General features: G+C 39.3%; 1 pseudogene; it reads right to left on the bottom strand.

Annotated features, from left to right (window-relative positions):
- Nucleotides 1-19,439: 19,439 nt before the first annotated feature.
- On the bottom strand, nt 19,440-20,223 carry LOC143647747 (small ribosomal subunit protein uS3 pseudogene; annotated as a pseudogene).
- Nucleotides 20,224-24,260: the final 4,037 nt, after the last annotated feature.

The following is a 24,260-nucleotide window of genomic DNA, read 5'->3' on the forward strand; positions in this document are numbered from 1 at the left end:
ACAGCCTTCACTGCAACCCATAAGTTTTGATATGTCATGTTCTTGTTTTCATTCATCTCAAGATATTTACTGATTTCCCTTATAGTTTCTGCTTTGACCCATTGATTGTTTAAGAGTGTGTTATTTAACTTCCATATATTTGTGGACCTCCCATTTCTCTGCCTATTATTGATTTCCACCTTTATTCCACTGTAGTCAGAGAAGATACTTTGTAGAATTTCAATCTTTTTATGTTTATTGAGACTTGTTTGGTCTCGTGTCTCAATAAATGTTAGACCAACATGTGGTCTAACCTGGAAAATGATCCATATTCACTTGAGAAATTTTATCCTGCTGTTTTAGAGTGCAATGTTTTGTGTATATCTGTTAGGTCTTGTTCATTTATCATATTATTCAATTTCTCTGTTTCCTTGTTGATCATCTGACTAGATGTTCTCTCTATTGGTGAGAATGGTGTATTGAAATCTCCAAAATTATCGTAGAGGGTCTTATTCTCCCTTAGGTTTTGCATCACATGTTTTGGGCACTGGTTAGGTGCATAAGTATTTATGATTGTTATTTCTTCTATGTCTTTCTTTGTCTCTTGTAACAGCTTTTGGCTTAAAGCCTATTTTGTCTGATATTAGTATAACTTTTTTTTATTACTATTTGCATTTAGCATCTTTTTCCATCTTTTCCCTTTCAACCTATTGTGTCTTTGGGTCTAAGGTCTCTTACAAGACTTCTTACAAGGGTCTCTTGTAAACAACATGTAGTTGGATCATGCTTTTTAATCCATTCTACCAATCTGTATCTTTTGATTGTGAAGTTTAAGCTATCAACATTCAATTTTAATACTGTAAAGGTAGTACTTACTCCAGCCATTTTGTTCTTATATCATATATTTTTTGTCTCTCTTTTCTTTTATTGCAGCCTCCTTTTCTGTATAGTTGATTTTTGTGATGTGTCTGACTGTTCCTTTTCTCACTTCTCTTTCTGTATATTTTAAAAATACTTTCTTTGTGGTTACCCTGGGATTTATTATAACTACGTCTATGACCTACTAATTTGAAAAGATACCAAATTAACTTCAATAGTATACATATTTTCTGCTCCATATCCATCTGTTTTCACTCTTTATGTGATTTTTGTCCCATATTACTTCTTTATATTTTGCATGTCCATATCAGGAAACATGACTTTTTCTTATTTCATTGAATTCTGACTCTTAAAGGAACTAAAGAGTAGACTTATACATTCAGGAGACAGTACTACCGGGTTTTGCATTTACCCATTTAGTTACCTTTACTGAATATTTCTTTTCTTTACCCTATTCCAAGCCACTCACTCTTGCCTTCTCCTTTCAGTCTAAATAACTTCCTTCAAAAATACTTGTAGGGGGCTGGCCACCGTGGCTCAGCAGGCAGATTTTTGCACATGCCATGCTGGAGACTTGGGTTCGATTCCTGGTGTCTGCCCATGCAAAAAAAAAAAAGAAATGTAGGGTAGCTCTTTTGCTGATGAACTCTCAATTTCTATTTATCTGTGAACATTTAAGCTCTTCCTCATTAAAAAAATATTTTTATTTATATTATTTATATTTAACAAACAATATAAATAATATATATATTTATATATATTATTTATATAAAACAAACAATACACCAACTACAGGCATATTCAAATAAAGTATCCATATAATCATTGTAAAACCTGTGTTTGTGCAGTAAGTTTCATCAACCAATTTAAAAATTAAGGCAATAAGGAAAAAATCTACAAATTCAGATAGCAAAGTTTTAAAACTCTAAGTATTAAACAGCAATTAAATACCATTTGATCAGCTGTCAAAACTGTGACTGTTTTCAAAATACCAAGTAGAAAGTTCTTACAAATGTCTGCATTGCTGTAGTAATGACCTATGTTACTAAATATTTTCCTGATTTCAGAAAAACAGAAAGATACAAATATTTTTACAATTAACGTGAAAATCTTAACCACCTAAAATGGATATATTAGTTAGCTTAGCCATAGGCATATTTAAATAAAATATCTAGGTAATCATTATATAGCCTGTACAAAATGTTTCATAAACTAATTTAACATTAAAAAAAGGAAGGAAAAAAATCTGTAGATACAGATATCAGAGTTTCTTAGATTCTAAATATTAAACACTATCTTTAAATGTCATTGGATAACTATGAAAACTGTGTGCATTATCAAAATATCAAGTAAAAAGTTATTGCAAGTATCAGCTTTGCTATAGTAGTGAGCTATTTTACTAAACGTTCAGATTTTTTATTTCAGGAATTTATCTTATATCATTATAGCTGCCTATAGTTTTGTTCCTTACTTTTTTATTTTACCATTTTTCTTGTAAAAGATAACATACATATACAAAGAAAAGTAAAAGAAAAAGCAATAATTTTCAAAGCACCATTCAACAAGCAGCCAGAGAACATTTCCCAGAGTTTGTCATGGGCTGCCATGTTCTCATCTCAGGTTTTTCCTTCTAGTTGCTCCAAAACACCAGCGACTTTACCAGAGTTATAATAATGGAATCCTACAGTATCTGTCTTTTTGTGTCTGACTTACTTCACTCAACATTATGTCCTCAAGGTTCATCCATGTTGTCAAATGTTTCGGGATATCATTTTGCATAATATTCCATTATATATATCTATCACATTTTGTTGATCCACTCATCTGTTGATGGGTACGTGGATTGTTTACATCTATTGCCAGTTGTGAATAGTGCCGCTATGAACACTGGTGTGCAAATGTCTGTTCATGTCACTGCCCTCAAGTCTTCTGGGTATATACCGAGTATTGGTATTGCCAGGTCATAGGGCAACTCAATTTTTAGTTTTCTGAGGACTCGCCAAACTGACTTCCACAGCGGCTGCCCCATTATACATTCCCACCAGCAGTGCGTAAGTGTTCCGATTTCTCCACATCCTCTCCAATATTTACAATTTCCTGTTTGTTTTATAGCAGCCATTCTTACAGGTGTGAAGTGATATTTCATTGTCGTCTTAATTTGCACTTCCCTTATAGCCAGTGAAGATGTGCAGCTCTTCCTGTGCTTTTTACCATCTGTATTTGCTCTTCAGAAACGTGCCTATTCATTTCCTCTGCCCATTTTATAACTCGGCTGTTTGTCCTTTTTGTTGTCAAGCTGCACAATTTCTTTATGTACACAGGATATTAAGACTTTACGCAATATGTGGCTTCCAAATATTTTCTCTGAGTTGGCTGCCTCTTCTCCATTTTAACAAAGTCCTCTGAGACACAGAAGCTCTTCATCTTAAGGAGTTCCCATTTGTCTTTTTTCCTTTCACAGCTTGTGGTTTAGGTATAAAGTTTAAGAAGCTACCTCCTATTACTAGCTCTTAAAGATGTTTCCCTACATTTTTTTCTAGCAGTTTAATGGTACTGGATCTTACATTTAGGCCTTTAATTAATTTTGAATTAATTTTTGTATAGGGTGCAAGGGAGGGTCTTCTTTCATTCTTTTGGCTATTGAAATCCAGTTCTCCAATGCCAATTTATTGAAAAGACTATTCTGTCCCAGTTCAGTGGATTTGGGGGCCTTATTGAAGATCAAATGTCCATAAATTTGGTGGTCAGTCTCTGTGCTCTCAATTCTATTCCACTGGTCAGTCCTTTTACCTTTGTGCTGTACCATGCTGTTTTGACCATTGTGGCTTTATAGTAAGCTTTAAAATCAGGAAGTGATAGCCTGCGGTAGTTAGATTCAGTTGTCAACTTGGCCAGGTGAAGGCACAGTTCTGTTACTGTGGACATGAGCCAGTGGTATGTGAACCTCATCTGTTGCTGATTACATCTGCGGTCAGCTAGGAGGCGTGCCCGCTGCAATGGATGATGTTTAACTTAATTGGCTGGTGCTTAAATGAGAGAGCTCAAAGTAGCACAGCCTAGCAGCTTGGCATTCCTCATCTCAGCACAGCTCAGCCCAGGCCTTTGCAGATGCAGAAAGGAATTACCCTGGGGAAAGCTGCTGAAACCCAGAGGCTGGAGAGAAGACCAGCAGAGATCACCCTGTGCCTTCCCACATAAGGAAGAACCTCATTTGAAAGTTAGCTGCCTTTCCTCTGAAGACCTAATGAAATAAATCCTTTATTAAAAACCAATCCATCTCTGGTGTGTTGCATTCCGGCAGCTAGCAAACTAGAACATAGCCCTTCTGTTTTTAGGATATCTTTAGTTATTTGGGGTTTCTTTCCCTTCCATATAAATTTGATAACTAGCTTTTCAAAGTCTTCAAAATAGGTTGCTAGGATTTTTATTGGCATTTCATTGCATCTGTAGATCAGTGTGGGTAGAATTGTGATCTTGATGCTATTCAACCTTCCTATCCATGAGCATGGAATATCTTTCCATCTATTTAGGTCATTTTACAATTTTTAAAAAGATTTTTAAAAATTTTTCTTGTATAAGTCCTAGATACCCGATTCTTCTGGTTGCTATTCTGAATGGAATTTCATCCTTAGTTGTCACCTCTGATAGGTCATTGCTTGTGTATAGAAACATTACTGATTTTTAAAATACATTAATCTTTCATATCCTACCACTTTGCTGAATTTGTTTTTTTAGGTCAAGTATGTTTGCTCTAGATTTTGCAGGGTTTTCTAGGTATAGGATTATGTCATCTGCAAATAATGAAAGTTTACTTTTTCCTTTCCTATTTGGATGCCTTTTATTTCTTTCTCCTGACTAATCACTCCAGCTAGTACTTCTAATACAATGTTGAATAATAGTGGTGACAATGGGCATCCTTATCACATTCCCAATCTTAAGGGGAATGTTTTCAATTTCTCAGCAATAAGTATGAAGCTGGCTATGGGTTTTTCATATATGCTTTTTCTGTTACCAAGAAAATTTCCTTTGATTCCTGACTTTTGAAGTGTTTTTATCAGGAAAGGATGCTGGATTTTGTCTAATGTTTTTTCAGCATCAGTCGATATGATCATGTGATTTTTCCTTTTGGATTTGTTAATGTGCTGTTTTATGTTGATTGATTTCCTTATGTTGACCCACCCTTGCATTCCTGGTATGAATCCCACTTGGTCATGATGTATAATTCTTTCAATGTGGCATTGGATATAATTTGCTAAAATTTCATTAAGAATCTTTGCATCTATGTTCATTAGGGAGATTGGTCTGTAGTTTTCTTTTCTTGTACTGTCTTTATTTGATTTTGGTATTAGAGTGATGTTAGCTTCATAAAATGAGTTAAGTAAAGTTCTTTATTCCTCAATTTTTTGGAAGAGTTTGGCCAGGATTGGCATTAGTTCTTTTTGAAATGTTTGATAAAATTCTCCTGTGAAGCCATCTGGTCCTGGGCTTTTTTTGTGGGGGAAGACTTTTGATGACTGATTGGATCTCTTTACTTGAATTGGTTTGTAGAGATCCTCTATTTCTTCTTGAGTCAGTATAGGTAATTTGTGTGCTTCTAGGAATTTGTCCATTTCATCTAAGTTGTCTAGTTTGTTAGCATATAGCTGTTCGTAATATTCTCATGATTTTTAAAATTTCTTCATGATCTGTGGTAACGACCCCCCTCTCATTTCTGATTTTGTCTATTTGTGTCCTCTCTCTTTTTTTCTTTGTTAGTGTAGTTAAGGGACCATCAATTTTATTGATTTTCTCTAAGAACCAACTTTTAATTTTGTTGATTCTTTCTATTGTTTTATAGTTCTCCAGTATGTTTATTTCTGCTTTATTCTTTATTATTTCTCTTCTTTTATTTGCTTTGGGGTTAGTTTGCTGTTCATTCTCTAAATTCTCCAGGTAAGCATTTAAATCCTCAAGTTTTTCTCATTCTTGTTTTTTTTTTTAACATGGGCAGGCACCGGGAATTGAACCCGGGTCCTCAGGCATGGCAGGCAAGCATTCTTACCTGCTGAGCCACCGTGGCCCGCCCTCTTTCTTGTTTTTTACCATAGGCATTTAGGGCAGTAAATTTCCCTTTCAGCACTGCCTTTGCCACATCCCATAAGTTTTGATATGTTGTATTCCCATTATCATTCATCTCCAGATATTTACCAATTTCTCTAGCAATTTCTTCCTTGACCCACTGGTTATTTAAGAGTGTGTTGTTTAATCTCTATATATTTGTGAAAGCTCTTGTTCTTTGGTGATTATTAATTTCCAATTTTATTCTGTTTTGATCAGAGAAAGTGCTTTGGATAATTTCAATCTTATTAAATTTATAAAGATTCAATTTCTGTCATCATATGATCTATCCTAGAGAATGTTCCATCTGAGCTAGAGAAGACTGTATATCCTGGTATTCTGAGGTGTAACGGTCTATATATGTCTATTAGATCTAATTCATTTATCCCATTATTTAGGTTCTCTATTTCCTTTGTTGATCCTCTGTCTTGTTGTTCTACCTATAGCGAGAGTGGTGTACTGAAGTCTCCTACTGTTATGGTTGATATGTCTATAGCTCCCTTCAGGTTTTCCAATATATGCCTCTTGTATTTTGGAACTCCTTGATTGGGAGCATACACATTTATGATTGTTGTTTCTTCCTGGTGAATTGTCACTTTTATTAATATGTAGTGTCCTTCTTTGTCTCTTTAGATGTCTCTACATTTAAAGTCTATTTTGTCTGATACTAGTATAGCTACTCCTGCTTCCTTTTGGTTACAGTTTGCATAGGAGTTTTTTCTATCCTTTCAGTTTCAACCTAACTGTGTCTTTGAGTCTAAGATGCATCTCTTGTAAACAAGAGATTTTTCTTTTTTGGCATGGGCTGGCTCCAGGAATTGAACCTGGGTCTCTGGCATGGCAGGTGAGAACTCTGCCTGCTGAGCCACCATGGCCCATCCCAGTCTATATCTTTTAATTGGTGAATTTAGTCCATTAACATTCAAAGTAATTATTGTAAAAGCAGTTCTTGACTCTACCATATTGTCCTTTAGTTTTTATTTTTCAGGTCTCTCTCTCTATATTCTTTCTCTCTCTCTTTTTTTTTCCCTATATATTACTTTTACTCATATTTTTCAATTCTGTGCCTTCTTCCAGACCTCCCTCTCCTGTCTTTTTATCAGCTGACAGGGCTCCCTTTAGTATTTCTTTTAGGGCTGGTCTCTTGCTAACTAGTCCTGTCAATCTTTCTTTGTCTTTGAAGATTTTAATCTCTCCCTCAATTTTGAAGGATAAACTTGGCTAGATAAAGAATTCTTGGTTGAAAGCCTTTCTCATTCAGGATCTTAAATATATCATGCCACTGCCTTCCTGCTTCCATGGTGCCTGTTGAGTAGTCTGAAGTCAGTCTTAAGTGTTTTCCCTTGTATGCACTAGATTGCTTTTCTTGTGCTGCTTTCAGGGCTTTCTCTTTCTCTTCAACATGTAACGGTCTGATTAGTGTGTGTCTTGGAGTCCTGTTTGGATTTATTCTGTTTGGAGTTCACTGGGCCTCTTTGACTTACATAGTCATGTCTTTCATAAGGGCTGAAAAGTTTTCACCGATTATATCTTCAACTAACTTTCCCAAGACTTTACTCTTCTTTTCTCTTTCTGGGACACAAATGATTCTTATATTATTGCGCCTCTTGTGTCCATCATTTCCCTAAGATCCAGTTGTATTTTTTCCATCTTTCTTGCCATTTGTTCTTTCATGCACTTTAGTTCAATTGTTCTGTCTTCTAGCTCACTTATTCTTCCTTCTGCTTCTTAGAATCTGCCATCATGTGTCTCCAGTGTATTTTTAATTTGGTCTACTGTATTTCTCATTTCTGTGAGATCTGTCATTTTTCTATTTAACCTCCTGAATTATACTTAAGCTCTTTTAGTGTCCCCTGATATCCTTTATTTCTTTATAAATATCCATGAGTAGTTGTTCCATATTCTGTTTCCCCTCTAGAATTTTTATTTTGTCATTAAGTTGGGCCATTTCTGCATGGATCTTCATGTACTTTGTGATTTTCTGCTGTGTTTGGGGCATTTGATTATCCTGATGTGGTTATTTTGCAAGTTGGTTTCCTTCATTCTTCTAAAGTTTTACTTGTTTATTTGCTGAATGTTTCCTTTTGCACTTTGTCAGATATTCTCCACCATATCAAGGTCCAGATCTCGTGTAGGGGATACAGTTGAACTTAAGGGTACTTTAGAAGCTTTTCTGGGTGTATGGGTAGTTCACGCCACCATGGACACCCAGGCTTAACTCCCAGCCTAGGCACAAAAAAGGGAAGAAGTAAAAAGAGATAATAATAATAAAATAAAATAATAATATAATAAAAATATGAAATACAAAAACAAGAACACAACAAAAAACACCTCAACAGTAGTGGGCCATTATTTCCTCAAATATTCTTTCTGCCCCTTTTCTTTTCTCTTTTCTTTCTGGAACACTCATGATGTGTGTATTTGTGTGATTTATGCTGTCACTCAAGCCTCTGAGAAACTGCTCATTTTTTTCTGTTCTTATCTCTATCTGTTCTTCTGACTGTATAATTTCTATTGTCCTGTCTCCCAGTTCACTCTTCTTTCTTCTGCTTGCTCAAATATGCTCTTGTATACCTCTAGTATATTTTAAATCTCCATTATTGTGCCTTTCATCCTCATTTTTGTTATGTTTGTTTTTAAACTTTCAAATTCTTCTTTATGCTCACACATTGTCTTCTTTTTTTGAACTTTTTTATTAATTAAAAAAATTACAGAAAGAAACACATTCTCAGTATGTGATCATTCGATTCTACATATATAATCAGTAATTCACAGTATCATCACATAGCTGCAGATTCATCATCCTGATCATTTCTTAGAACATTTGCATCATTCAGAAAAAGAAACAAAAAGACAACAGAAAAATAAACGAAACAGAAAAAAAAAACCATACACACCATACCCCTTACTCCTCCCCTTCATTGATCACTAACATTTCAAACTAAATTTATTTTAACATTTGTTCCCCCTATCATCTATCCCTATTCCACATGTTCTACTCATCTGTTGACAAGGTAGATAAAAGGAGCAAAAGACACAAGGTTTTCACAATCACACAGTCACACTGTGAAAGCTAGACCATTATACAATCATCATCAAGAAACATGGCTACTGGAACACAGCTCTACATTTTCAGGCAGTTCCCTCCAGCCTCTCCATTTCCTCTTAGATAACAAGGTGATATCTATTTAATGCATAAGAATAACCTCTAGGATAACCTCTCGACTCTGTTTGGAATCTCTCAGCCATTGACACTTTATTTTGTCTCATTTCACTCTTTCCCCTTTTGGTCGAGAAGGTTTTCTCAATCCCTTGATGCTCAGCTCATTCTAGGATTTCTGTCCCATGTTGCTAGGTAGGTCCACACCCCTCAGAGTCATGTCCCACGCCAACAGGGGGAGGGTGGTGAGTTTGCTTGTTGTGTTGGCTGGAGAGAGAGGATACATCAAGCAAAAAAGAGGTTCTCTTGGGGTGACTCTTAGGCCTAACCTTTGTGGGGTTAAGTTTCATGTGAACAAACCCCAAGATTGGGGGCTCATCCTATAGCTTTCCTGTCCACACTGCTTGTGAGAATATCAAGAATTCAACTTGGGGAAGTTGAACTTTCCCCCTTCCTCACCATTTCCCGAAGCAGACTTTGCAAATACTTTTTTATCACTGTTCAGTCACTCTGGGATTTATCGGGGCATCACTCTGGACAAACCAACAAAATCTCATGTCCTACTCAAGGTTCCATGTACTTACGGTGTTCAATTAAGCTGTTGACATAAGTCATATTAGGAAATGCACTAGTCAAAATACAAATTTTGTACCAAATAAACATTTTTTTTGCTTTAGTCTCACACATAAGTTGAAATTTTAAATATTAATTACCATCTGTTTTCAGCACCATGCAGTAATGACATTCCTCTGTTCCTCCTTGTGCAAAAACATTTTTTAAATTTGTGCATTTAGTCACTGTCATTATACACTCTAGGCAATCCTAAATTATACCATCTCAATCTTTGTCATCTATCTTTCTTTCAGATTTCATTTGTGCCCCCAGCCCTCCTCCCTCTATCATTCTCACATTCAGCTTCATTCAGTGTTTTAACATAATTGTATTACAGTTTGGTAGCATTGTGCTGTTCATTTCCGAGTTTTTACATTCAGTCCTGTTGCACAATCTGTATCCCTTCAACTCCAATTACCCAATATCTTACCCTATTTCTATCTCCTGATGGTCTCTGTTACCAATGAAATTCTCCAAGTTTATTTACTAACGTCAGTTCATATCAGTGAGACCATACAGTATTTGTCCTTTGTTTCTGGCTTATCTCACTCAGCACAATGTCCTTAAGGTCCATCCATGTTGTTACATACTTCATAACTGTATTCTGTCTTACAGCTGCATAATACTCTATCGTATGTATACACCACAGTTTGTTTAGCCACCCGTCTGTTGATGGACATTTTGGCTGTTTCCATCTCTTGGTATTTGTAAATAATGCTGCTATAAACATTGGTGTGCAAATGTCCATTTGTGTCCTTGCCCTCACGTCCTTTGAGTAGAGACAGCATATAGATGGGTCCCATTCCCTAATCCATTCTGCCAATCCATGTCCCCCAGTTGGGAAGCTTAATCCATCAACATCAGTGTTCTTACTGCCCAGGCTTTTTGCCTTTTGGCTTTTATATGTCCTTCTAATTTTCCTTCTTTTTACCTTTACTCCTGGTCTTCCTTTCTACACTCTTCTCCACACCTCTCTCTTCTGCCTTCATATCTGTCTCTAGTGCTCCCTTTAGTATTTCTTGCAGAGCTGGTCTCTTGGTCACAAATTCTCTCAGTGATTTTTTGTCTGAAAATGTTTTAATTTCTCCCTCATTTTTGAAGGACAATTTTGCTGGATATAGAATCTTTGGTTGGCAGTTTTTCTCTTTTAATAATTTAAATATATCATCCCACTGTCTTCTCGCCGCCATGGTTTCTTTTGAGAAATCAACACATAGTCTTATGGGCTCCCTTTGTATGTGATTGATTGCTTTTCTTTTGCTGCTTTCAAGATTCTCTCTTTCTCTTTGACCTCTGACATTCTGATTAGTAAATGTATTGGAGTATATCTATTTGGATCTATTCTCTTTGGGGTACGCTGCACTTCTTGGATCTGAAATTTTATGTCCTTCATAAGAGTTGGGAAATTTTCAGTGATAATTTCCTCCATTAGTTTTTCTCCTCCTTTTCCCTTCTCTTCTCCTTCTGGGACACCCACAACATATATATTCGTGTGCTTCATATTGTCCTTCAATTCTCTGAGTTGCTGCTCATATTTTTCCATTTTTTCCCTATATTTTCTTTTTCTTGCCGGATTTCAGATGTTCCATCCTCCCGTTCAGAAATCCTATGCTCTGTCTCTCGAAATCTACCATTATAGGTTTCCATTGTTTTTTTCATCTCTTCTACCATGCCTTTCATTCCCATAAGTTCTGTGATTTGTTTTTTCAGACTTTCGATTTCTTCTTTTTGCTCATTCCTTGCCTTCTTTATATCCTCCCTCAATTCATTGATTTGGTTTTTGATGAGGTTTTCCATGTCTGTTCATATATTCTGAATTAATTGTTTCAGCTCCTGTATCTCATTTGAATTGTTGGTTTGTTCCTCTGACTGGGCCATATCTTCAATTTTCCTAGTGTGATTTGTTATTTTTGGCTGGTGTCTAGGCATTTAATTATCTTAGTTAGTTTATTCTGGAGATTGCTTTCATTTCTTTTACCTAGGGTTTTCTTGCTGGGTGAATTTGTTGTCTCTCTGATCTTTGACATTCAGTTCAGCTTTTTCTGGACCTCTAGCTTAGGTTTTGTTTAACAGAGGAGAATTTTTCAGTTCTTGTTTTCTTATTTCTTGCCCTGATTGTATGGTGCCCCCCCCCCCAGGAGGGTCTACTTAGGAATCATAGACCCCAGCTGGATTTTCCCAGACCAAACTGGCCTCCTCTCAGGAGGAAAGAGTCACCTGCATCAGTTTTCCCTGAGGGTGAGACCCAGCAGGTTGAGAGACTTTCCTGCGAAGTCTCTAGGCTCTGTTTTTCTTATCCTTCCCAGTATGTGGTGCTTGTCTGCCTGCAGGTCCCACCAGCATAAGATGATGCAGTACCTTTAACTTTGGCTGGGGGCGTGGTGGAGAGGAAGAGAGGTTGTAGGCTGGTTTTAATGGCTTCAAATTACCAAGCCCTGGTGTCTGAATTCCTTGAGAGAGGGATTCCACCTGAGTTGGGCTTCACCCCTCCCCTGGGGAAGGCACAGGTTCCAGACAAGCCCTCAAAATGAGTTTGTTTCTACCTATGCCTGGGGCAGTTGCAGCCTGAGGAGCCCTGCCACTGAATCCAAAGGCAGTTAAGCCTTTGTAGAAACACAGCCACAAAACCCTCTGTTTCCTTCTCTTTTTTTCCTTTTTCCATCAGCCCTGCCCCCTTGGCGCCAGGGCAAAAATGAGCACCCTCTTCTTTGACCAGGTTCACCTGAGCTGGGGGCCTATTTTTAGTAGTCATAATTTGTTAATTAATTCCAAAATTGGTATTTGGTCGGGCTCAGCCCCTGCTGCTGGTAAAGTCTCTTTCCTTTCCCCTCTGGGAAGTGGCCATGGGGGAGGGGCGCCGGCCGCTGTGGCTTGGGGAACTCACGTTTCTGGGGTGGTTCACGGGTGGTTCACAGCTGGTCCAGCTGGTCCAGACTAGGGTACGCTGTGTGTCCTGGTCACTGATGTGGCCCCAGGAGCTGTTCTGTATTGTTTCTGGTTATTTACTAGTTGTTCTGGAGGACGAACTAAAACGTGCACATTGCTAAGCCCCCAAGTTGGCCCAGACACATTGTCTTCTTAATATTCTTTAGCTCTATATTCACCCTTAACTTGTGTCTGTCCACATTTTTCTTCATGCCCTTTGAACTGATTTAGAAGAATCGTTTGAACTCCCTTGATTAGTTGTTCTAAGTCCTGCATCTGCTGTGACATTTTAATTTGTTCCCTTTTCTGAGCCATATCTTCCTGTGTCTTGAAAGAGTTTGTAACTTTTTGCTGATGTCTGAGCATCTGATTATTTTGATGTGTTAACTCTCAAGGCAAGTTTTTTCCTTTTGCTTTGGGTTTTATTGTTTGTTTGCTTTTTGTTAAGACTCTTCTTTGACACTTGGTTCAACTTATTTTGGACCTTTAGAGTAGCCCATGTTTAACTGTTCTGGTTTTCTCAGCTCTTCTGTACTTAAATCTTGCCCAGTATATGTGGTATAATTTTTACATGTACAAACCATTTTGTGTGTTGGGAGATATATTCCCTTGTTCTGTTTCTTCTTGATCTGTTCTTGTTTTTATGCAGAATTTTCTCCCCAGTGCCTATGATTTGTTTAAATTCTTTCTCGCACTCAGTGCCCCCTTTTCATTATACTTTTCAGTTCTGGAACCTGTCCCATTTAACAGCAATTCAGTTGACCCCACCTCTTTTTTTTTTTTTTTTTTTTTTGTGAAGCTTTTCTGCTTCTGGTTTCTTCCCTATTAGGGTATCCTGCCCCAGTGAGCCAAGATAGGGTCAATCCAGAAAGGTACATCATGTATTTAGGTGGTCCAGTAAACAGATACTGGATTGGGTATGTGCACCCTTTGCCAACAGTTCTGTTGTGGTCTCTTTTCTCCCCTGGAGCTACTTTTGTATTTGGCACTCCTCAGCTGCTTGTGCTCTGCACTGGGTTTTTGAGGTCTTGGGTCACTGTGCATGGATATATGTGGGGTTCTAGCTCACCATGAGTGGCTCTATGGTCTGCATCCATGGCAGGAGGGATGTCATTGACAATCTGTTTCCATATCCCACCATCCATCTCATGCATCTCTTATCCTTGGCTAGCACCTCACTCTTCTGGAGTCATGCAAACTTTCTTTCCTGAAAGGTCTGGGTCTGCAGTGTGCCTACGTTCACTGGGTCACTGTGGTCTTCCATTGACCTTTAACAGTGGGCATGGAAGTGTTAAAAGGTGATCAGTGAATTTTCTGGATCCCAGATGTAGTCCTCTCTGCTTCCATTTTGTAGCAGCAACCTAATTTTCCCTTGGTGATGAGTATAAAACATTTTAGCTAGCATAATAATCTCCTTCCTTGACACATGGTCCAGTGGAATGATGGTAGCAGTCTCAACTTCCAGTTTAGGGACTATTGTAGGGCTCCCTAGTGGAAGGATTTTCCCTTGGATCTAAGCAGAGCCCTAGATTATGGAAAGCAAAAACTCTGTGAATGGATTATTAGGTGTAAGATTAGAGAAGCCACTCTCATTCCTCCATTTGGTACCTGGACTCATATATTCTGGCTACAGAAACAAGTTGGCTGCTGGCCCAAGGCATATACAGCATGCTTTAAGACAGCCCTTCAATATTAGGGAGTTGTGCTACAATCAAGTCTTTATTAGGCCATTCCATCACTTTATCAGGACAACTGCTTCTAGATGATGGTGTATTGAGGTGGACAAGATGATCCATCTGTGGATGTCAGTCAGCTTCTTTCCTCTGGCAGCCCCATGCTTGATCAATAGGCTCAAGTTAGCACATATAAAAATCAGCAACACAGATTTCCTCTCACCAACTCTGATCTAGCTCCATCTCTGCTGAGTATTCACTCTGCCAAAGGCAAAGACCATTTATGAGTCCTACCACAGCATTCCCCAGAGAATCTGTCAGCCACCTAGTGGCAAGTTAATTACTGGATGGCTGTTTCACCATCAAGGGGTCAGTAACTTGACCCTGCCTGCAACACCATCAGCATACTTAAGGGGTTCACCATCTTGGTATTGCACACAACACTGCTTCCAACCAAGGCACACATCTTCATGGAAGAGAAGAGTAGTAATGGATCATGCCTATGGCATTCATTGGTCTTATTGGTTTATGATGCTGGCTGGGTCCACAGCCATTTGAAAGCTGGAGGATCTGTTTCCAAGATGGCTCACATGTGAATGGCTGTTGACAAAAGGCTTTGGTTTCTTAACATGCATATTTTTTATAGGACTATTTGAGTGTTCCTTTGTCAGTTTGCTTATTCCAGTGTGAGTGATCCAAGAGAGAGTAAGGCAAGAGCTATGTTTTTGTGACCATGCCTTAGAAATCTTCATTCCCACAATATCCTATGGGTGACATGTCAGCCAATTCAGTGAGGGAGGAGATGACACAGGGGTGTGAATACCAGAAAGTGGAGGTTAATGGGGGCCATCTTGGTAGCTGGCTATAAGAGGTACTCTGCCTACCTGATCGCTAATAATAATGTGCTGAACCCATCTGCTTCCCCAAACCTGCCATTTCTATTGAAATCAGGGAGTCCATTGCATTGGGGTATCTCCCACCATTGTTTCTGGGCTATGGAGGACAGTTCCCAATAATCTTAAGTGTGCATTCCCCACACTAATGCAGGGGGCCATAGTCCAGAGGAGGCTGAATGAGTGGCACCTAACCTAACAAACTCACTCCAATGTTTCCATTCCCTGCTAAGCCTTTGGATTCTTTCTTCCACAATATGCCAGGGAAGTTCTGGAATATCAACCTTATTGAATATAGACCCCTGTAGATTCCAACTTTAGCCAGTTAATCAAGGAAACTGTTAGAGATGTCCCTAACTGCATGTGCTAGTATATCAAATTTTGTTCAATTGAACATTACATTGTAATCTCTTTAGTGTAATACAGTTAGAATCCTTTCCATCCATGCTGCTGCTTCCCAATCAATACCAGATAGTAAGAGCTTACAGTTCCTTTGGGGTACACTTATCTCCTCTGCTCCAAGCTGGGGTTTAACTCTTGTTATAGGTCTGCTGGTAATGAGGAGCAGGGTGGTCTCGGGAAGACTAGGAGTCCCCTGAAAGGCAGAGGCCTCACATGAGGTCACTCCAGTCTTGCCGCAAAAGGAAGGTTCATTTCCTTAAGATAGGGAATGAAGGGCTGTTTCTGCTGGGAAAGGCATGTTGGAGGAATTTGGGGACTCAAGGTTAGCTTTGTTCAAGTTTACTCAAATACTTTCAAGTTTCAGGATTCCACTCCTTTCCTCATTAATCTTAACAAAAAAGACTGGGTGAGGATACGTGCTCAAATCATACTGTAATTATGCACCTGCACGGATCCTGAGTCTGATCCTCATGTTCTCCCTGGGCCTCGGTAGATAAAAGACTATTTAAAAGCCACCACAGAAGCTTTCTCATTTTCTACCCATACCTTGGTCCGACAGTTAAAACCCCTGACTTATTATTATTTTTTTTTTGGTAGACTCTCCATCTTAGCCAGCCCATTTCCCCATCTCCATATTCATCATGGCTGCCTCACAGGTTGAATACAATAGCCACTTTGCTTCCCAAAGCCTTACCTTTCCCCAGCACTTTATCCCAAACTTCCATGGGTGATGACTTCATATAATCCCAATTCTTCTAGATACCATGTGTGATGGTTGGGTTCTGGTGTCGACTTGGCCAAAACGATGACGCCCAGTGGTCTGGTCAGGCAGACACTGGCCTGACCATTGCTGCAAGCATATGTCATGGCTGGGTGATAAACCGGAAGGCTGGGGTATTGAGTCATCAGTCAGTTGGCTGCATCTGTGGCTGATTACTTCTGAGATCAACTAAGACAAGCCCCCCACGCCCCCACAATGAGATAATCCTATCAGCTGGAGGTTTTTGAGGAAGAAGAGCGACTCTTTCACTGCTTCTTCAGCCAGTGAGCCTCTTCTGCGGAGTTCATCCAGACTCTTCATTGGAGCCGCTGCCTCACAGCTTGCCCTATGGATTTTGGACTCTTCCAGTCTGACAGTTGTGTGAGACACTTTTATAAATCTCATATTTACAGATCCCTCCTGTTGGTTCTGTAAGAGAATCCTGACTAACACACCATGGATGATGAGTATTTCATTTTCCACCTGCAAAGATGTCTTCATTGGATTTATGCTATAACAGGTAAGCAACTAAATCCCAGAATCCCATCTTGAAGACCCATTTCTTTGTACCACGTAATGCAATGGTCAGGGTCTAACTAGGAGACTAGGAAGCAGCTCAAGTAGTGAGAACAGAGGGCTGAATGCAGGGAACTAAGTACACAGGTTCCAAGAGCTGTGGAAGAGCTGAGTTCCAAATGGGAGAATGAGCTGACCCAGACCAGCCCAGGAGGAAACATATACATCTAAGATAGAGAGACAAAAGGAGCCCAGGGCTAGAGTTGCCCGAAGAAGCTGGAGCCACAGGGGAGATGCTGCCACTGTTGAAAGAGAGAGAGGAAGATAAATCCTGGTTCCCCCTTTCCCAGCCCTGGTCACCCCAGTGCTTCACACTGGCCAACTCTAGCTGGAAGTTACTTGACGTGGGAGTCTGGGAATCAGACTGCAGAGGTGACAAGAGGAAGGGTAAGGAATGGATGTGAGCTCAAATAGGCTTGGAATAGGCACCAAAGATGATCTGACATAAAAATACCAAAGTGATTTACTATATTTAAAGGGAAAATATGTGAATTCAGCAACCGATACAAAAGAATTTGATACAATGTGAACACATCCCTCAATCACTCAATAAAAACTGACCTAGCTTCTGCTCTCATGAAATTGTTCAATCTACTGTGATATGGAAATTAAACAAATCAACCCACATGTACCTAGTGATACACTCCCAGAGGTACCATAGAGAGAAGGCCGGGGATGGACAAGGGTGGAGGCAGCGGAGGCCTCTCTGATGAATGATGTTCAGAGGGATGAAGATTTGTGAGGGAGGGAAAGGAGATATAATGTTCAAAACCCTCAGGGGAGCAAAGAGATGGGCGCACTTGAGGAATGGGTTAGAACCTGAGGGCAGGAGAGTGATAAAAGATGAAATTGGAAGGCAGCAAGGGACTGTGAAGGCCACGTTAAGGAAAGTGGAGTTCACTTGTCATATTATACCAATTTAAAAGATTTGACCTAGTCAACTGTCTTCATTTTCTTTTAGAACCTTGGGTTCTTGCCTTGACTCATAAGATCTACTCCCCTGCTATGGTACATGAGCCTTCTAGGATTTCTATTATTTTCATATTCATTTAATCCCATCAGGAGCTTATATCTGTACCTGGTGGATATTGGGGTTCAATTTTATACTTTTCCAGCCAGTCAGTTGAGCCAGCACCATTTATTGCTCCCTTCCTCTCTTCTTCCTTTTAATTAGATATATTCTAGGTTTTCAGAAAAATCATGCATAAAATGCAGGCTTCCCATATACCATCCTATAATTAATGTCTTGATTTAGTGTGGTACACTTGTTACAATAGAAGAAAGCACATTTTTTTAACTGTACTATTAACTATTGTCTGTCGTTTTCCCCAGGGCTCACTGTGTTACACAGTTCTAGGGACTTTTTTTTTAATGACCAGTATTTATTTATTTTCTACATGCAATACATATTTCCCTATTCATCAAGAAGTTATCCTAAAAATCTCAGTTGTATACTGTTCTAGTTTGCTAGCTGCCGGAATGCAACACACCAGACATGGATTGGCTTTTAATAAAAGGGGATTTATTTTGTTGGTTCTCCAGAGGAAAGGCAGCTAACTTTCCACTGAGGTTCTTTCTTACGTGGAAGGCACAGGATGGTCTCTGCTGGTCTTCTCTCCAGGCCCCTGGGTTCCAACAACTTTCCCCGGGGTGACTTCTTTCTGCATCTCCAAAGGCCTGGGCTGAGCTGCGAGTGCTGAGATGAGGAATGCCGAGCTGCTTAGGCTGTGCTACGTTGTATTCTCTCATTTAAGCAAAAGCCAATTAAGTCAAATGTCACTCATTGCATCAGACACACCTTCTAGCCAACTGCAGATGTAATTAGCAACAGATGAGGTTCAGGTACCATTGGCTTATGTCCACAGCAACAAGACTAGGTATGCTCACCTGGCCAAGTTGACAACTGAATCTAACCAACACATATACCAATATTCATAATACCCACAAGGTGGAAACAGTTGAAGTGCCCACAAACAGACGAGTGCACGGTCAAAATATGGTACACACATACAACGGAACACCACTCAGCTGTAAAAAGAAATAAAGTTCAGACATGTGCTACAACACAGGGAATCTTGAAGACTTCATGCTGTGTGAAATGAGCCAGACGCAATGAACAAATACTATGATTCCGCTTATATGAAATATCTATAGCAGGCAAATTCATAGACAAAGTTGATTAGAGGTTACCAGGGGTACAGGGAGGTACAATGGGGAGTTACAATAAAAATAATAACCCATTTCTGATCCTAAAACCCTGAACTACAGGTCAGTTAATCAAGGTACTGCCTGCTAGCAATCAGATTTCACTGTCACCAGATTTACTGCTTGTTACTTCTCTGGCTAGTCCTGCCTCGGAAAGCACAGACGCATCTTAACCAGGCGGCCCTAAGCACCAATGCTCCCTTGGCCACCACTCCCCTCGTGGTCTGAGCACTGGATGTACGGTCTGATCGGGCCATGTGCCTTTATAACAACTTGTATTAACGGTCTTTATAAAGCAATACCAGGTTCCACTCCAGCTGCCAAGGAAGCTGTGCAGTAGGGGCCGGCTGGACCGCGGCAGGCGGCTGTGGCTTCCCACCCGTCTGCTCCGCGATGGGAGGGGCGGGCAGGATCTCATCTTTGGGCTCCATGATGCTCACACCGCCAGGCAGGGGCTTCTTAGGACCAATCTGACCACTGGAGCCCAGGGAGCATGATCTTCTTGGATGCCTGGCGCACCCTGTCTGAGCAGCATATGTGCATGGCTGAATCAGCGTAGTAAACAGGGTCCCCACTGTGGATCATTAGGCCATCCACAAACTTCACAGATTTAGCCCTCTGTCCTCAGAGTTTCCTAGCCCTTGGCCCCCCTCTCCATGATGAGGCGCAGCTCACCGTGGCAGCCTCCGTCCAGCAAGCCCTCCTAGGGGGTTGCAATGCAGAGCCTCTGCCTGGGCAGCAGCACAGAGACTTCTGTGGCCACCCTTTCAGCATAAAGCTCTACACTGCCCTCAGGGAAGCCGCACCTCTTCTGATCTATAGCAGTCAACTCCCAGGTCCACCGGGCTTTCTCACCGAGAGCATTCTGCGTCCTGTGGCCAGAAGATGAGCTCTGCACTGGTTGGTGCAACTCGAACCTCAACTCTAGTGTACCATCTTCAGCTGCTCCTGAGGGAGAAGCTCATTCAGCTCAGCTCTGAAGATGCCGTCAGCAACAAACTTCCTTCTCTTGGAAATGTGCACTGCAGCTTGCTGCTGCGCGCTGCCGAAAGGAAAGGACATTTAAAAAATATTTATTCTGGGGTGGTGCGACAGTGGCTCAGTGGCAGAATTCTCGCCTGCCATGCCAGAGACCTGGGTTCAATTCCTGATGCCTGCCTATGCAAAAAAAAAAAAAAGTATTTATTCTAGTAACCTATATATAACCCCAAAATTTCCCTTTTAACCAAAGGCAAATGCATATCTCAGTGCTGTTAATTATGTTCACAGTGTTGCACTGCCATCATCACCATCTATTACCAAAATCTTTCCATCATCCCAAATAGAAACTCCATACAATTAAAGCATTTCCTATCCCTACGCCATCCCTTGGTAACTAATATTCTAGTTTCTGACACTGAGTTTGCTTATTTTAATTATTTCATGTCAGTGAAATCATTGATTTGTCCTTTTGTGTTTGGCTTATTTCACTCAACATCATGTCTTCAAGATTCACCCAGGTTGCTACAGGTATCATAACTTCGCTCCTTTTTAATATTCCATTGTATGTATACACTACATTTTGTTTATCCATTCATTGGCTGATGGACACTTAAGTAGTTTCTATCTTTTGGCAATTGTGAATAATGCCGCTATGAACATTGGTGTGCAATTATCTGTTGAATTCCCTGCTTTCGGTTCTTTTGGGTATATAGCTAGAGTGGGATTGCTGGGTCATTTGGTAGTTCTATACTGATATATCTCATTTTGTCATGCTTCATTTTATTGTGCTTTGCAGACATTACATATTCTACAAATTGAACTGTTTGTTCAATTGTTGAGCAAGTTTTCAGCACCATTTTTCCGAAAGCATGTGTTAGTTTTGTCTGTGTCACATTTTTTTTTTAAAAATTCAGGTAATGACTTCATTTTTTTCAGTTAATACAACCAGCCCACGGTCTTCTGTCTGGTTGTTCTATCTACAGAGCAGAGTGGTGTATTGAAGTTTCCTATTATTGTTGAACATCTATCGCTCCCTTCAGTTTTGCCAATGTCTGTCTCATGCAGTTTGGAGCTCCTTGATTGGGAACATAAACCTTTATGATTGTTATATCTTCTTGGTGAATTGACTCTTTAATTAGTATACAGTGTCCTTCTTTGTCTCTTATGATGTCTTTACATTTGAAGTCTATTTTGTCCAATATTAGTACAGCTACTCCTGCTTTCTTTTGGTTACAACTTGCATAGAAAATCTTTTCCCATCCTTTCACTTTTAATAAATTTGTATCCTTATGTCTAAGACGAGTCTCTTGTAAGCAGCATATAGCTGGATTATGTTTCTTAATCCATTCTGCCAATCTACATCTTTTAATTGGTAAATTTAGTCCGTTAACAGAAAAAGTTATTACTGAAAAGGCATTTCTTGAATCCACCATCTTATCTTCTTAGTTTTACTTGTCAGATCTATATATTCTTTTCCCTCTTTCTCTTTGTATTCTTTAAATTACCCTTAGTGGTACTCTTCAATTCTGTGCCCTCCTCCAGACCTCCCTCTCCTGTCTTCTTTTTTCAGCCGGCAGAACTCCTTTTAGTATTTCTTGTAGAGCCGGTCTCTTGTTGAAAAATTTTTTCAGGACTTCTTTGTCTCTCCCTCAGTTTCGAAGGATGTGTCACATTTTAATTAAAGTATGTGCATTGCTTTTTAGACAAAATACTATTGCACACTTAATAGACTATAATATGCGGGAGACCCATGTTCAATTACCGACCTATGAACTCCCACCCCTCACCCCCAGTAGATTACAGTAAGTGTAAACATAACTTTTATATGCACTGGGAAACCAAAACATTTGTGTGTTGACTTGCTTTATTGCGATATTTGCTCTATGTGGTAGTCTGAAACCAAACCTGCAATACCTCTGCGGTATGCCTGTACTTAACTTTCTGAGGAACAACCAAATTGTTTTCCCTAGTGGCTGCAGCATTTACGTTCCTACCAGCAAGGAATGAGCGTTCCTCTTCTCCATATCCTCTCTACCACTTGTAATTTTCCGCTTTTTTTTCCCAGTAGCCATGCTAGTGGGTGTGAAATGGTATGTCACTGTGGTTTCAATTTGTATTTTCCTAATGGCTAATGATGTTGAACATCTTTTCATGTATGTCTGTGTGTGCGTGCTGGCCATTTATTTCTTTGGAGAAATGTATGTCTTTTGTCCATTTTAAATTGGATTGCCTTTTGGTTGTTGAATAGAATTTCTTTATATATTCTGAATATCAAATCTTTACTGGATATGTGGTTTTTTCAAAAATTCCCTCCCCCTTTGTGTACATTGTCATTTTACTTTCATGACAAAGTCCTCTGATGCTGAAAAATTTTTAATTTTGATGAAGTCCCATTTATCTACTTTTTCTTTTGTTGCCTGTGCTTTGAGTAATCAGTCTAAGAAACTATCGCCTAATACAAGGTCTGGAGATGCTTCCCTACATTTTATTTAATTTCATAGTTCTGATTCTTATATTTAAGCTTTTGATCCATTTTGAGTTGATTTATATAAATGGTATGATGTAGGAGTCCACCTTCATTCTTTTGCAAATGGAGACCCAGTTTTTCCAGCACCATTTGTTGAATGGACTATTCTTTCCTCACTGCGTGGACTGGGACTTAACACCTTTGTCAAAAATCAATTCAACGGCAGGCCACAGTGGCTGAGCAGGCAGAGTTCTCACCTGCCATGCTGGAGACCGGGGTTTGAGTCCCGGTGCCTGCCCATGCAAACAACAACAATAAAATCAATTCATTGTATATGTAAGGACTGACTTCTGAACTCTCAATTCAATTCCATTGGTCTATATGAATATCCTTGTGCCAGTACCATACTGTTTAGATTACCATGGCTTTGTAATACGTTTTAAGATTGGGAAATTTGAGTTCTCTAACTTCTTTCTTTTTCAAGATGGTCTTGGTTATTCAGGGCCTCTATTCCTTTCATACTAAATTATTATACCTAATGTGGAAATTTCAAGTCATTTATGACCAACAAAAACTGAGCTGAGCAAAAAAAACAAGCTGAGCAAAAGCATGACCAAATAATATGATTCCATTTATATAAAGACAGGCAGAATTATATTTAATGAAGTATATCTGCATGGTAAAATAATAAAAACAAAATACTTTTATCACAAATGTGAAAATAATTGTCTCCTCTAGGAAGAAGGGTTTTCACAGTCAGGGAGGGCTGTTCTGATATGCTGGCACTATACTACTTCTTGACTTGAGTTGTACTTAGTAGAATGTTCACTTTATAACTTTTAAGACAGACATGCTCTAAGTACATGATGTTATATGCATCATGTATGTAATTAACAATATGACAAGGATCGAAGACACCTAAAGAAAATACAAAAACACAAATGTGAGTATCCTAAGAAAATTGAAATGGAAATTAAAATACTTGATATACTTTGTCCTTGAATCCCTAGAATTTCACTTAATTGTGGTATAATATTTTAATATGTTGCTAGATTGTTTGCTATCATTTTACTTAGCGTTTTGGCATTCAGATTCTTAACTGAGATTCCCTATATTCTTTTCTAATGTCATTTTTTTGTTAGATTTTATGAATATCATACTCATTTCATATAATTCGGAAGCTGTCCTTTTTTCTGACTGGAAAGTACCATTAATTTGGGCAATGGAGATTTGAGATGCAATTTGAGATCTGGCAGAGGGAGAAATGTTCTTTTTCTTAAGAGAAAACAGAAGGATCCTCTGTTCTTTCTTTGCAAGTAGCCTGAAGTGGTAACCGTCAGGTCTAGAGACGCTGCAGCCAGCTTGCTATTAGCCTGAGGTTGTTAAAACCCATGCAGACCAGCTCCAGAGCAGAGCAGGGAACTGCAAATGGAGCCTGATTCAGGCCAGCCCTATCATGGTGTCCTCTCTGGTCGGCAGTTTGAGTTATCCACCCAATACATGACTGTATTATTGTGGAGTCTGGTGTGTTGTATTGTCTATTATTTGAGTTTTTAAGTTTATGGTGTATTGGAGTGGCTGGAAGGAAGTACCTGAAACTGCTGAACTGTGTTCTGGTAGCTTTGATTCTTGAAGACGATTGTTTAACGAT

Source organism: Tamandua tetradactyla, chromosome 10 (genome assembly GCF_023851605.1).
Source record: "Tamandua tetradactyla isolate mTamTet1 chromosome 10, mTamTet1.pri, whole genome shotgun sequence".
In the NCBI taxonomy this organism is placed as follows: Eukaryota; Metazoa; Chordata; class Mammalia; order Pilosa; family Myrmecophagidae; genus Tamandua; species Tamandua tetradactyla.